Raw genomic sequence first — 14,837 nt, 5'->3', positions numbered from 1 at the left:
TTTAGGAACCGGCTGCACAGCTGGCGATGAGTGGTAGGCATGCTAGTGATACCAAAACCATCCCCTTCCCCAATCTGTAGAAAAATTGTGTTCCATGAAACCAGTCCCTGGTGCCAAAACATTTGGGGACCACTGATTTAAAATACAATAACATATAAAATGCAATGTAATAATTCACATCAATAATAATCTCTAGTGGATATACTTTACCATTAGTATTAGGCATGGCAGCTTGATGGACAATACTTTTTTACTGCAGCAGCAATTCCTGAAATATAATTTAATCTGCTGTACGTATCAAAGCTATTGTGCACTTGTCCTCTATTTTCTTGTCCAATCTGAAGTGCATTTTATTGGTTCTGAAAAGATGAGGTGTCTGACAGATGATGCCAAGTTCTTTTAAAAGGGGCAAAAACAATTTGGATAGATAATTTCCTTCTTATGGTATCAGTTCCTTCTGTTCTGTTCCGCTTTACTTATTTCACAATTCAGCCTGATTCTTGAAAAATAATATTGTTTTGTTATATTCTTCATACTTTATTAACTTCTACATTGTTATGTCTACAACTGCAAACAAATATTTATGTGTGTTTACATACATATCATACACACAAATACAAACACAAAACTTTGTTTTGGAAAGCATGGAGATATTGCAATTATTGGCCTTTAATATTTCATGAAGAGAAATATATTTGCATAATTTTCAACTTCTTGGACTAATTATGCTAGGAAGGCTTAAAAAATAATAACCATCACTTCTTCTGCAATGCTTAAGAAGATATTGATAAATCAATGAATATATTTCTAAGAACAATAGACGTGTAAAGAAATAGTCTATCAAGCCATTGCTTTCCTGGCTCTGATGTCATGCTGCTATTGAAATAGGAACATACTGCATTTCTCATTTTAGAGGGCTTTCATGTGCACACAATTTTTTTTTGAGAAATAAAATTTTAGTGGAAAAGGCAAGAGATCCTAGTAAAAGACACAGCTGCTTTCATGAATTGCTGAAAGGCACTATGTTTGCATTCCCATGTCACCCTAAATCAGCTTATCAGAATAAAATCCCAAAACTTCAGACTGAAGTTCAAAGTGATTAATTTTATTGTTAAGAAATATACCAAACCCATTGCTTTTCCAAACATCATTTTCTGCCTGTTTGTTTATTGCAGCTGGGCTGTTATCATTTAGTAAATTTATTCAATCTAATAACATTTTGAGAAGTCATTTCTTTCTGTTTCCAGCATGCAAGAATGCTATCTTAACACTGCAGCCTTGTTTTTCATTCAACACACTTGGTCAGATGGTAGTTGCATCATGTCCAGCTATGTATAAAATCAAATAGATTATCAAGTTAATAAATCAGATCCTACACCCTAACCATACATTATCTTAATTATATACTTGGGATTTGCTTTAAATTTCCAACCTCTTTTAAAAAGTCTTTAAAATAATGTGTTTAGGAATCATGCAAATGAAATTAGTTTATTATTCAGAGTATATTAATTTTGTAGTGAAAGAAATATTGCTGGTTAGAACGTTTAAAATTCTAAATGAGAACCCTCTCTTGCTTTATAGAAGAAAGGAAGATATTAGGATATTGTGGTTAAGGTACTAAATTAAGCCTGGGAATATTTTGCTACGAGGTGAGCCTCAGCCATAGAAATTCCCTTGATCATTTGGAACCAACTACTCTGTTTTACAGAGTTATTGTTATTCCCATATAAGCTGTCATATGTTCATAACAAAAAAATAGGTTATAACCAGAGCTGCGCTCGCACGCACGTGCAACACTCCTGTACATGTGCAAAAGCCTCCCGATCCAGGCTGAACCAGCAGCAACCCACCTCTGGTTATAACTAATAATAAATATGAGAAGGGTAGAGAATACAGTTGATTCACAGACAACAAGCTTAGAATTTATCTGTATTATCTTTTCCAGCCATAGAACATTTAGAACTGACAGAAATTAAACTGCCTGAAAAAAAAAAATCTCAATATACATGTCAGGAGAAAAGAAAAGGCTCTATTGTATTTTATTGAGGACATAAAACAATTTTACTTAGAAAATATAACACGAATGTACATGTGTATAAAATAAAAATGGCTCTTTTGTGAAGAATAAAATTAAAATTTCATAACAAGATAGGGGGAAAGAATTTTGTTCTGACCTAGGCTTCCCAGCAGCATGAAATAAAGTCCTTGTCCCGATAAACCCTTTTTATTTAATTTACAGTGAATTCCTATACAGCAAAGTTCCTGCCCACAGTCTTTCAAGATAGTTCACAATTACTGACCTTTATCAACTTAGAGAGTGGCCAGGCTGATATCTTTCAGACACCGCAATACTTGGCAAGAATGCAGAAATGAACTAATTGTCTCCTGCAAACACTTCTCTCCTTTCGCTCATCTTTTATTGCCTATGAGAGGGGCCATTCACTGTCCACCTGTGGCCTTACTCCCAAGTTGACCCTTGTTCCTTAGCTATTCCCTTCATCTGGCAACTCTGCACATGTGCACACTTGGAACAGGCTTCATCTGTTCGTATGCCTCACTGATGTCTGACTCTGAAGGCAGCTGATAACTGTCGGCCTTGGCCCCATCTCTGCCTCTGATGCAGAGCGCTCATCAGAACCTTCCCCAGACTCCAGGACTGGCCCATGTTATTCTTCAACTTCCTCATGTCTGAATCTGGTCCCAGCTCTGCTGGCTGCTGGAGAGCCACAACATTTTTTTTAAAAAAATGGATACAGGTTTTCTAATCTGAAATACCCTTGTTATTGCCTTCATAGTTGAATCTATCTGTAACCCGTTACAGTTTTAAGCATGCTAATTGCTACATTATGGTTCCACTGAAGAAACTATTAGGCACTATATTTTCCTTGGAAATGTAAAAAGCAATAAAATCTAAAAGGAACATGGACATGACCATTAGTTGACCCATTACATCTATTTATTACATTTATTAACCCATTGTTAATAAATAAATGGAAATATTTAGACTAGCCACCATTATTCAAGATGTTAAGAGTTACAAGAAATAGCCAGAAACCCATAGCGTATGCCACCCATTTTTTCTCAGCAATCTCCCTTACAAGAAAGGATCCTATATTAGAACTTTCTGCATTCATCAGCTGATTTTGTTCTTTTTTTAAAAAAAAATTGCCTTTACAACATTTGATAATTGCAGTGTAACAGCAATTTTAAAGGCAATGTACAATAATAAATAGTCACATAAATAGAGAGACATACTAAACAAGCTAATAAAACAGAAGATGCTAAAAACATCAGAGCAGTAAGAAAAGCAATTACAACTTCATGCAATAGCAGAAAATGCAGACGTTAAAAATTAAATTAAATTAAAAAGCCTAAAGAAGGAACAAGAGGATAAAGCTGAAACCCTTTCCAATTATTGTATTTTCCAGATATGGTATCTGTCCCCAATCATTTCTTCACTTTCTTCAGACCATATTCCAGTAGAAACCACAAGATAATGTAACAGCTTCTCTGAATCCCGTAGAACAGAGGTGTCAAACTTGCATAGTCACAGTAGTGTCATGTGATGTATCGGGACTTCCCCCCTTCGCTAAAACAGATATGGGTGTGGCCATCATGTGACACATTCAGTGCATGGCCCGTGAGTTTGACAGCCCTACTGTACAACCACACAGCAGTTGACTAGTAGAAAATACATCAGATTGTGCAGTGAGTAAAGAGTGAAAGGATGCCACATTTCTTGTGGCATAAACTTCAGGAAACTAGATTTAATGCTTGAGACAACTTCTTTGTTAAAAAAAAACTTGGGGAAAAATATGACTTGACCAAGATTCAGATTTTACAGACTGAAAGGGATACAAAACTACTGGAGAAATGGTTTCTAAGAAGACATTAACCTGACCTATAATAAAGCCAAATGGAAGCATATCTTGTCAAAAAAAAGGCAAATAAATTGCAGAAAACTATTATGTAACAGACACCTTCTTAAAATTGCCTTGTGGGAGACTGTAAGCTGCCAAGACAGTTTCTTATGAGTCACATTTTTAATGACAATGTATAATAATAACTAGCTCTTCCTGCTACCATTTTAATTGGGAGCATTTTCTGATGAAAAGCTAGGGGCAGAGTAGGGATATACAGCTTTTGGAGTTGAGGGTTGCAATTGACTTTGAAATAATTTGTTGGGGTCTCGTCCAACAAATTGGTGTGACTTAAATAAAGAAATGATAAGCATCAGGAGAAAAATTGAATGTAAGACTTGAGCATTATATGCATGCCTGAGACCCAATTCTTACCATTTAATCACCTTTCATAATTAAAAAATGAAATATTCTACAAAGGAACTACAAATACTATTTTACGTACACTAAGATTGCAATGTGGTTTCAAATAAGACCACTTCCATACATCAAAAGGTACGTATTTATGCTTTATATTAAAACATCTGTATCCCTTGTTTGTCTAAACAGACTGTATCCTGAACCTATATATTAAATTGATAATATTCTGGATATTTTCCATGTCCACATGGATCCATAACATATTGCTTATGAATTATTTTGTTTCCATTCAATTTGTACTTTACAATTTAATTTCCATAGAGCTAGATATGTATGTTTCAGTTGATAGTTCTCAGCTTTAATTCAATGTATTCTCCTATCCCTGTTGGGACATATTGAATTAAAGCCTAGAAAACTTGTAGGTAAGGTCTGATCACTAGAGCAACATTAATTTTACAACCACAATGAAATTTAACTTGCAACTGGCATTAGATTACTAATGATTTAAGTAGCAATTATACACAAACACAGTTATGAAAATGATTTAAAATGTACTGGTGTGATCACTTTTCTTTAAGAAGACTGTATTTAATCTACCAATGACTGGAAAAACAATCCTGGTTTGTTCAAGCATTTCCATACTGCCCATTGGTATGCAAAATGTAGAAGAATATTTAGCTGTCCTCCATAAAGTAATTCTTAAACAGGTTGATTTCATAGATCAGCTGTTCCAGTTGAGATATGAAGGTCGTTTTGAGTCCATTGACCCTAAAGTAACTTCTAAGTCTTATGCCTTTCTGAAGCATGGTATCTCATATTCTTGACTTAGCCCCCACAGACAGCATGGAATATTCATCATTGGGTGTAATGCACAGAGTGAGGATAAATATTGGGAGTTATTTATCCTTTATGATCATTATTATTTTGAGTGGTCCACCACTGCAGAAAATGTGATAAAGTGGAACAGGGTGTGACTAGCAGTCTATGCTTTTGGAGATCAGATAATATAAACTCTGTGTATGTACTGAAAGGATAACAAAACCTTCACAGTTTTTTTTAATGTGTGCTGTCAAAATCAAAGCGGAATTTATTTCTCAACAGTTGGACCCCAAACTTTGAAACCAAAATTGCTAATAGCTGTAACAAATAAGTTCAAGGGCTCTTTTGTGGTAGGCTTGTATGAAGTGAACATATGCAGTTACTCCACAAAATTGCAGCAACTTGCTCTATCTTGACAATTCAATTGGAAGCAACAAGGCAGGAGTAACTTGCCTCATTCAGTCCCCCTTTTTCAAGAAAATGTGACTCATGCACAAGTGTGAAAGCTGCTTGATTGAAATGGCTCAATCATTTCTGGTGCTTTGGAATTGAGAAAGACATTTTCTTCTCTGCAGTGAGCTTTTCAAAGTTGATCAAAACCATGTCAAAGCTAAATGCTCCTTTGAAGCATCTCGTTTCATAGTTTGTGCCACTAGGTCTACATTGCCCTCTCCTTGTGTTATGTGTTTAGATTTTGAAGGGACAGTTAACATTACAATTCTGGTTATATTCAAAAATTATTTGTACTATCCCTGTATGCTATTTTATTTTGCATTTTAGAGTTTTAATTTGTTTATCAAGAACATATGGCAGCACAATATTAAATCAATATTAAAAATAATTAAACATCGATCATCTAATTCTTTTTAGATATAAGGTTTTTTTTAAAAAAATATCCTTAGTAGAAGCTTTATCTTTATTGAAGTAAAAATGGAACTATTAGACCTTTCTAACAGTTAAACATTTAGATGGTTAGGACTTTCAAACCATCTTTCCCTTGTAAACATCTAGCTAGCTAGCTAACTATCCTTGGAAGCCAGGGGCAGTTTGTCTTGTAGGATGTTAAGGACGATTTGAGAGAGTTGCTGCTTAGGTACAAACCATTTTAGCTTTAATACTTAGTGTTGCCATTCTAAACTGAATGAAGAACAGAAAATATAAAATACCCCTGGCTCACACCCTTCAGCTACTACATTCTTTTCTAGTCAGAAAAAATATATAGGTTTAGATGAAGAAACTGACCTGATTTAAGACCGTCTCCTAGTTGTTTATTATTGCACATTGGAGACATGTATGATACACAAGCAGCTTTTTCTAAGGGACCTAAATCCCCGTGCAGTTCTAGAGTGCTAATGAACTCCAAAGAATTTCAATGATCAAGATTTCAAAAAATCCACCAGTTTCTTGATGCTTATTTGTCTGGTGCGCGGCAGTCTGCCCACTTGGCTTCACAATAAGATAATTGTTATCGGTATTTGATGCAAATGGACCAGGACAGCTGCTTTTTTCAAAAGTAATGGGCTTTTTACTATCTAAATTGTGAAAAGCCCAATGGCTTTGAGCTAAAAGTTAGAAAAGAAAAAGAACTGTGTTTGCTACTTTTCATGGATGCCATGACCTGGCTGAAGTCATATCTTTAGAAACATTTGGCGACAAGCAGGAATCAAAGTGCCCAAAATCTCAGCTGATCTCTGATAGAAAGTATAGCCGACTAAGCCAATCTAGCATTTCTGCAGCCTGTAACTTTCTGACTGTACTTTCCAGAGTGATCTAACTTCTAACTTCCAGATCAGGATCTGAGCCAGATTGAGGAGTCCTTAGAATAGAAAGCTCTAGCAAGATAGGAATTCAATTCACAGTGTTAGCACTTATAAGGTTGGCAATTTATGGAAAATCTATCTCCTGTTTTATCCAGACATATCAGAAGCAGGAGCATGACAACTAAAACCTGAAAGCATCTGTTTATCCTTTATTTTTTCAGCACTTCAGCTGTTGAGTTATTCATTTAGTTTTCAATTACTTCCTATCTTTAAATCCCATGGGAATGTAAAAGTAGAAGGAAAAAATAAACTGTTCTGTTGAAAATGAATTTTGTATGAAATGTAAAGCATGGGGCTATAAGTGAATTCTTTTTCTTCATCATTATAAATTATTTGTCTCTGCACAGTGAGCATGCAAGATTATAATTGCACAAAGCTAAATGTTTGTGCATTGCTTAGATCAGTTGTTGTAAAACCTTTAGGAGATAAACTTTGTTGACTATACTTGTAGAAATCAAGAGCCACATACCTCTTTGGCCCAATGTAAGAAAATATTAAACTAATCATGGAGTACTTCAGACTAACAATATCATTACTTTACTAATCCAAAATAGGCATTAGATTGCTTTCAAAAATTGTCTTATCCTGATACTCCTCTGTTCATGGGAGAAACATATCCCAGCAAAGTTTTAAGGATGTCACATTGTCTTTGTCTCATTTCTACCTCACAGCAGCTTAAAGTTGCCTTCAATTATTCCATTTTTATAGCACTGTTTTCTCTTTTCCTAACACATTTACTGCTATAGATTCAATCAAACATGCTTCATTAACAGTGTATTCAATGAACAGCGAGGGGGCTGAGATCTGCCCAGTTTCTACTGGCTTTTTTAATTAAGTAATTAATTTAATTAATTAATTTAATCAATTAAATTTAAATTTATTTATTTATTTAGTTTGTCAAACATGTAAAAGATAACAAGTATAAGTATAAATATGGACATGAACCAAAGAAATGAATATAAATAAATGGGGACAGTAGGACAGGGACGGTAGGCACACTAGTGCGTTTATGCACGCCCCCTTTACGGACCTCTTAGGAATGGGGTGAGGTCCATCATAGAAGTTGTGAGGGTTTGAGGATGTAGCAATGGAGTAAAGTAGAAAATTCCAGGCATTCCAGACCACTCTATTGCTGAAGTCGTATTTTCTGCAATCAAGTTTCGAGCAGTTAATCTTGAGTTTGTATCTATTGTTTGCCTGTGTAGTATTGAGGTTGAAGCTGAAGTAGTCATTGACAGGTAGGATGTTGTAGAAGACAATATTATGTACTATGCTTAGGTCAGACCATAGGCACATGCTCCTCCCTCCAGACCCCTAGTTCCTCAGAAGACATCTTCCTGCATAATAGGCGAGACGAGGATGAAGCAGTCATAAATAAAGATAAAGCAGATACATAAGCAGAGAGGACAACAGGCCAGGAATCTTTTTGATCCCTTCAGAGAGTAGATAATAAGGAAACAAATAATTAAGGGGACCAGGGAAAAATGTCATCTAAATAGATAAAGGAAGTTGAGCATAAGCACATGGAAACCTCACTCCCAATCCCATTAACAAGGATGAGTCCTTTAACAAGGCAAGAGTAGCCGCCAATGTTATGAATCAACAAAGCAAGGTCTTTGTGGGAGGGCATAAGCATAACTTCCCTCATTCCCCAAAGCCATTCACACATTCCATTTCATTTGCTTTCTGTTTATGTACCCTGCCCGGCTAAAAAAAAACTACTGAAGGTACTTAATAAGTAAATTTTAATTTGATCAGAAAAGTATGCAAACTTTTAAATGTGCCAAATAGAGTTTGAACAAGATAGCTATTCCCTCATCTCCCAGGATTCAAAACTAGCTCTTCATTCTTCACTGCACTTGTCAGCTGCACTTTTCACAAAAGCATCTTCAGTCCAAAATGTCTGCCTTTGGAAATAGGTTAGTGTGGGTTGTATGCAGTTATTTCCTCTGATGCTGAGGATATTCAGGAAGAGTGTCGTTATTTTCTTCTTTGCTTGCAAATTTTATTCCTTTGAAGATGTTGTTGATTGTTTTGTGTCTTCCTTTTTTATTATGACAAAGGTGTCATCTACATACTGGATTCATATTTTTGGTTATATACTGTATGTGGGAGTGCTACAGTTTATGGCTGCTATACTATGGTCTCTGCTATGACTCCTGGGAGTAATGATGGCATGGGTAATCCTTTGATTTTTGCTACGTTTGACCGTCAAATTGAAAGTAGGTATTGTTGCAGTAGTTAATGAGATCCATGATTCTGGATATTATAATGTATTTAGCTAGATCAGCTATTGTGTACCACTGCTCCCACTGATTATTTTACTAGTTTGGATCTATGGACACACTCATAATGTTACCTGGTTGGGTAAGAAAACATTTGCAAGCATACAATCAAATTAATAAAGTATCAAGGATCCACAGTTTCTGAATAGACACAGTCTTGGCACTTTTTCAGAAGAGCATTATACCCATGTTCAGAAGTAGCAATGCTTTCAGAGGTTAGCCAGGTTAACCATCTCTTCTCAGGTAACTTGTATACTTTCATTTCAGGTTGAAAGAAAGACTCAGCACTGATGCTGTATTTATGCATAGCAGTTTTACGAGGAGGAACCAGGCTTTGCAACAAAAGCTCAATTGTGCAAGACTATCTCACTGAAGAAACATGGCTTCATTATGTTCAACTTGGACTATAGATTCCTTTCCTGACATGTGGCTGCCTTTCTCAGTCACCACCTCAGATTCCTTATTAGTGTTGTAAATGAAGCCTTCTTAGATAATCTTGAATTTTTTCTTTACTCACTTTTATGACAACTTGTACATTGTAACTTTTTCCTTTTTGAAGTTTTTAAAAACAAAATATCTAGTGTTTATGGCATGAAAACAGTGGAGCGTGTGAAAGAGTCCTCTTTTTCCAGAATTTTACCATACTTTTGGAGTAAGACAACTGTACTGTATTTGCATGTGCTAGTAATTATTTGCCATACACAGACACCCCCACCCCCCCCACACACACACACTTCCCCAAAAGAAATGAGCAGGAGGGAAGGCAAGAATGATAAAATTGTTACATCCAACTAAATTGAACACTAGCCTTCTCTATAGAATCCCACTTAATTATAGGCATACTGTAGGAATTGATCAGTAAAAGTAGTTTTCCAATTGTTACAATGATCAACATCATTGAGCTCAAGTCTATGTATGATTGCTCCAATGTATGCCTCACTTAGTTCAATTGTGTTTTTTCCCCAGTGACAACTGCATAATATTTGCAAGGTAATTTGCATATGGCTGCTTCTCCCATATGCCTTTCTGATTCCAAGATGCATTCCTTGTAGCTGTTGTAATTGACAGAGAAGTATTTCATTCTTAAGAATTCAGGGCAGATGTGTGTAATTTGCACATTTTTTTAAAAAAAGTCTTCTTAGAAGGAGCCAAACATGAATGTGTACAACACTGGGATCAAGGGGAGGCACCAACTACAGCCTTATAAGCCTCAGAAAATTCATGATAGCCTTAATGTAAAAGCTGAACAGAAGGCATTCATTGTGAAGATATGTACAAAAAATTGTAAATTTATCTGTAAATAACTTTAGAATATGTATTAACGTGGCATTTTGATTTCTTCCAATTATATAAAAAGGGAGACATAATAGTATTTTTTCCCCTGTGGATATTTGGTGCTATATGAATTAGGCCTTTGTTCTTCATCCTTTTCTGGATACTATATGAAAATATCTAGTCTTTATGCTGTACAAAATCGTCCTGTCTCATGGTGCAGTTATTTTGCTTCTCTGGTTCACCTTTGGGATCAGTTTGGAAAGGAATACTAAACTATTCTGATCCTTTTGTGACATTTATGATTTTGTACCCTGTTTCCTCGAAAATAAGATTTCCCCTTATAATATTTTAAAATATTTAAAGGCATGTGCAGCCGGTCCCCTTCATTTCCTCGGGGGAGAAGTGGGAAACATGGCCCGTGCACCCCACATGCACCTGCCATCCACGCGGAATGGCCTCGCAGAAGCAGCTCCTGCAAAACCTAGCTACTGTGACTCTTCTCTTAGTGGCGGCCGCAAAAAGAGCGGCAGGCCCAGCGATGCTAGGGCTGGCAAGAGTGTGCCAGAAACAGAGACAGAACTTCTGGCCCTCCCTGGATCAGCTGATCAGTGGGCTGAGGTTAAGGGACCTCTTGCTCTTCAAAAATAATAAGACCTCCCCCAAAATAAGGCCAAGCGCTTACTTCGAGAGTCAAAAGAAAATAAGACCCTATATTATTTTCAGGGAAACACAATAGTTCTTTACTTTAGAAAGTAGTTAGGATGCAGCATTTCCCATCCACAATATCATTTCTTACATTATCCGTAAAAGGTGGGTGGTCCATGTGGGGATCTCCAGATTTTGCTTAATGGCAATCCTTTTGCCATCTACCACATTTGCTAGAATTGATAAGAATTTGAGACCATACCTGGAGATCTGCATTCATAGGCAGTTGGCACAATGAGGCCATGTGTATCATTATATCATGTAAATGAAGTCAGGATGCAAATGATGTTACTTGCTCTTCCACCCTCATACCCATTGTTTATTAATAAATTCATTATATATGTGCAAAATTGTATTTGAGGACAGAGCCTTCCATAGCATTTGTTTATTATTTTATACAATTTATGTGGTTCTCCCATCTCAAGAAAGTGATTCTGAGGGGCTAATGATTAAAAAAAAATTATAGATTATGGAGCAGATATAATGTTGGCTCCTAAAAGCAGCTTTATAAATTGGATCTACTTACTGAAATAAATACTCAGTTGCTATCTTCTTTTGCTATTTAGATATGAAATCCTTTTTCTTCTTTAATATCCTGTCTATAGCATTGTCAACCATGCTTTATTCCAACCATATATATACTTCTAATCAGAATTTGCAATCAGAATGGAAATGAGATTTCTTAGTCCTTGTTAGTTTGCTTAAAATCATACATAATTTATGTTGTTGCACATGTGGTATAAGGAGTCAATAGAAAATGATAATTTATTTGGAAGAGACGTAAACTGACAGAAAACACATTCTCTTTCTGTACTACTTCATAAGGAGTCAGAATTATATGAATAGGCACTATTTATTGCAAAAGCTATTCTGCTGATAGCAGCTGAACACATTCTGTTGTGTTGGGTTTCTGAATAACATTAAACTAAGACAGAATGCTTTCACATTCTCCTTAACCAAAAAGGTACATTTAGAGAAACTTCACATATTCTCTTTAAAATATATCTGTAACAGATCACACATATATGATGAACCCAAGTAACAATAGGATGTCATTTTACAAATTTATAAATCAAACATATTTACACTGCAAAAGTCATCATGGTTTTCTCAATTCAATTGGGCAGGATTCTTATGATACCTTGAATTATATCCATACTATATCAATTGTTTTCAAACAGCACACTAAGCTTAAAAGCAGTGCCTAGTTTGTGGTCCTTTATGGTGTTCTGTATACTGTTTTCTTAATATGCATATAAAGTATTTCCAGAAAACGTGTGGGGGGGGGGGTTACAAAAGAAGTACTTATGCATTGTCCCAAAGGTGCTTTTTCAAGAGGCAACTGGACTTTCAGGTTTCTCTTTGAAGACATTTTGTTTCTCACCCAAGAAGCTTCTTCAGCAATCTTTGCATTCAGTTTTATGTCCTTTTGTAAAACAGAAGATTCAGATGATCTATTGACAGCTTGATTTCCTGGTAATTTCACATTCTGGAAACTCTTTCACCAATCAATGATGAAGCTCTTTCTTCATTCTGTGTTCACTTACTCTTTAGCAATATTGTTGCCTGTTTGATATAAAGTGCAACTAGCATTGCCAGAAAGAAATTACCAAAAAAGTAAAAATAGTTTTATCTAGTTCCTGAAGGTGTGTGGAAAGTATTACGGTATTAAGTATAAGTTTTAGCAAGAGGTGCTTTGCAGCATGCATTAACATGACCAAAAGATCTTTAACTGCATGCAAAGATGATGTACCCTCAAGGTTCAACACAGCTGCTTCAATGGGTTTCTTGTGACAACTTTTAATGCATGTGTTCACCTACAAGCCATACTTCACTAACAATTTTGTTTTTATAAGTAGAATTGTGAAGCACCACTTCAAATACTTTTAAAACTTCTAGAAAACAGAATTACTAGTGAAAACAGAGTTTGTGACTCTCTTTAACTGAACTGCAGAGTCTTGTGTTTGATTTCCTTCATCAGCACTAACTGGAGTAAGATTCTTGCTTTCTTCAATATATCCTGTATCACGCCAACAAGGAATCCCTAAAGATATGGTAGTATGAATGTTTTTTGTAGTCTCTGGGGCTTTTACTATAACCTCAAGGTTGTAAATCAATGACTAAACATAAAGCCATGGTTCCAGAATAATTATTGAGAGATGGTTGCCTTTTTAAAAATTCATTTGAATTCTTCTTTGATCTCATCTAATGGTTTCTTGGGATTTTGCATTCCATTTATGTCTATCTTAACTGTACACCTTGACATCACAATTTGGAACAGTACTTTCCAGGCTTAAATTTTTTCAGACTGCGACTTTGTCACTAAAATCTCTTCAGTACCACTCTCTAAACTAGAGATAGGATTACTGTATTCTTCATGTGGTTCTGCCTCATTCCCAAATTAAAAGTGAATGTTAAAAATGATCAGAATCTCCTGTAATTTTATATGATATTGGTGTACTCATTAGAAATCTAGTAAAACTTTAGTTGAGCATGTTAAAATCATGGCCAATATTTTGGCCATTTAAAATTATAGTTTGGCACACCCTTTAGGGACTACTTCCATTTCCTTGTGAGTTGTCCATACATCATAGAGAGGAACCATTCTCTAGACTAAGTATGCAGAATGCTGTGGGTCAATGGGTACATCTAAATTTATTTTTGTTTGTTTGTTTAATCCTGCCTTTATTATTTTATAGCTAACTCAAGGTGGCAAACATACCTAATGTTATTTTTCCCTCAACTCTGTGAGGTGGGTTGGACCGAAAGAGAGTGTCTGGTCCAAAATCACCCACTCAGCTTTCATGCCTATGGCATGACTTAAAACTATAATATCTTGGTATCTCACCTAGTGCCTTAACCACCAGACCACAAAATTTCCATAATTTGGAAAGTAAACTACTGGACTATATACAACAAACCATTTTATTTTCTAAAAAAGGTTCTGCAGTCTTATTTGAAATCCAGAATCATTATTGGAAAGGCAATTTGCATTTGCAATTAAGTCCCTATCACTTTTTAAATTGAATGTTTTAAAACAAAAATAAACATGATAGAACATGCTACTGAGACATCATTGTTATTTTGTACAGTATTGAGGACGCAAGATTTAGATTGATGTAATTTTGTTTACTTCATTTGGGATATTGTGTAGTCATTGAAATGGCTACACAATTGCATCTTAGTAAAGGGGATTCAGGATGGCATCAAAAGAACTTCCTATACATTCTCATCTCTATTTTATTCATTTTTTGTTTTCAATAATTATATGGGCAATGTTCTTAAGTAATTCACTCCACTCCAGTATTTAATATCTATTTTCTCTGTGTGAGACATGGGAATAACTGTGATATTATTAAACAGCATAGAGGGAGCGCCATTATCTTCATCTTTAGATAGAATGGAATTATTTAATATTTCAGGTGTACAATTATGAATAGTAATAAGAAAGCTATGACTTGTAATGCATACAAAAATCATGCTGTAGATTTGTGCAGTTGTCCAACTGTGCAATGAATAAGAAAAAGGAAATAGCCTGCAGTCTCTTTGTTTTTAAGTATATATGGCCTGATGGAGAACCTATGGCACTTGTGCCCAAAGTGGCACACGGAGATATGTCTCCTGGCACATGCGGTATCACCCATTCCTCTTCT

At 35.5% G+C, this 14,837-nt stretch overlaps 1 long non-coding RNA gene across 2 annotated transcripts; it reads right to left on the bottom strand.

Annotated features, from left to right (window-relative positions):
* Positions 1-506: 506 nt before the first annotated feature.
* Positions 507-12,112, bottom strand: LOC148049184 (uncharacterized). Of its 2 annotated transcripts, XR_015695637.1 has the most exons (3): positions 11,711-12,067; positions 7,950-8,256; positions 507-1,328 (listed from the first exon to the last, which is right to left on the bottom strand). It is a non-coding gene; the product is annotated as an uncharacterized LOC148049184 (long non-coding RNA). The 2 variants fall into 2 exon arrangements; XR_015695636.1 differs by lacking the exon at positions 507-1,328 and having other exon boundaries at positions 7,785-8,256; positions 11,711-12,112.
* Positions 12,113-14,837: the final 2,725 nt, after the last annotated feature.

This window comes from Thamnophis sirtalis, unplaced genomic scaffold (assembly GCF_051295495.1).
Source record: "Thamnophis sirtalis isolate CommonGarterSnake01/CBP01778 unplaced genomic scaffold, rThaSir2_p1.2 scaffold_2, whole genome shotgun sequence".
Taxonomy (NCBI): domain Eukaryota; kingdom Metazoa; phylum Chordata; class Lepidosauria; order Squamata; family Natricidae; genus Thamnophis; species Thamnophis sirtalis.
The sequence above is the reverse complement of the archived record's forward strand: the minus strand, read 5'-3'. Positions and strand labels throughout refer to the sequence as shown.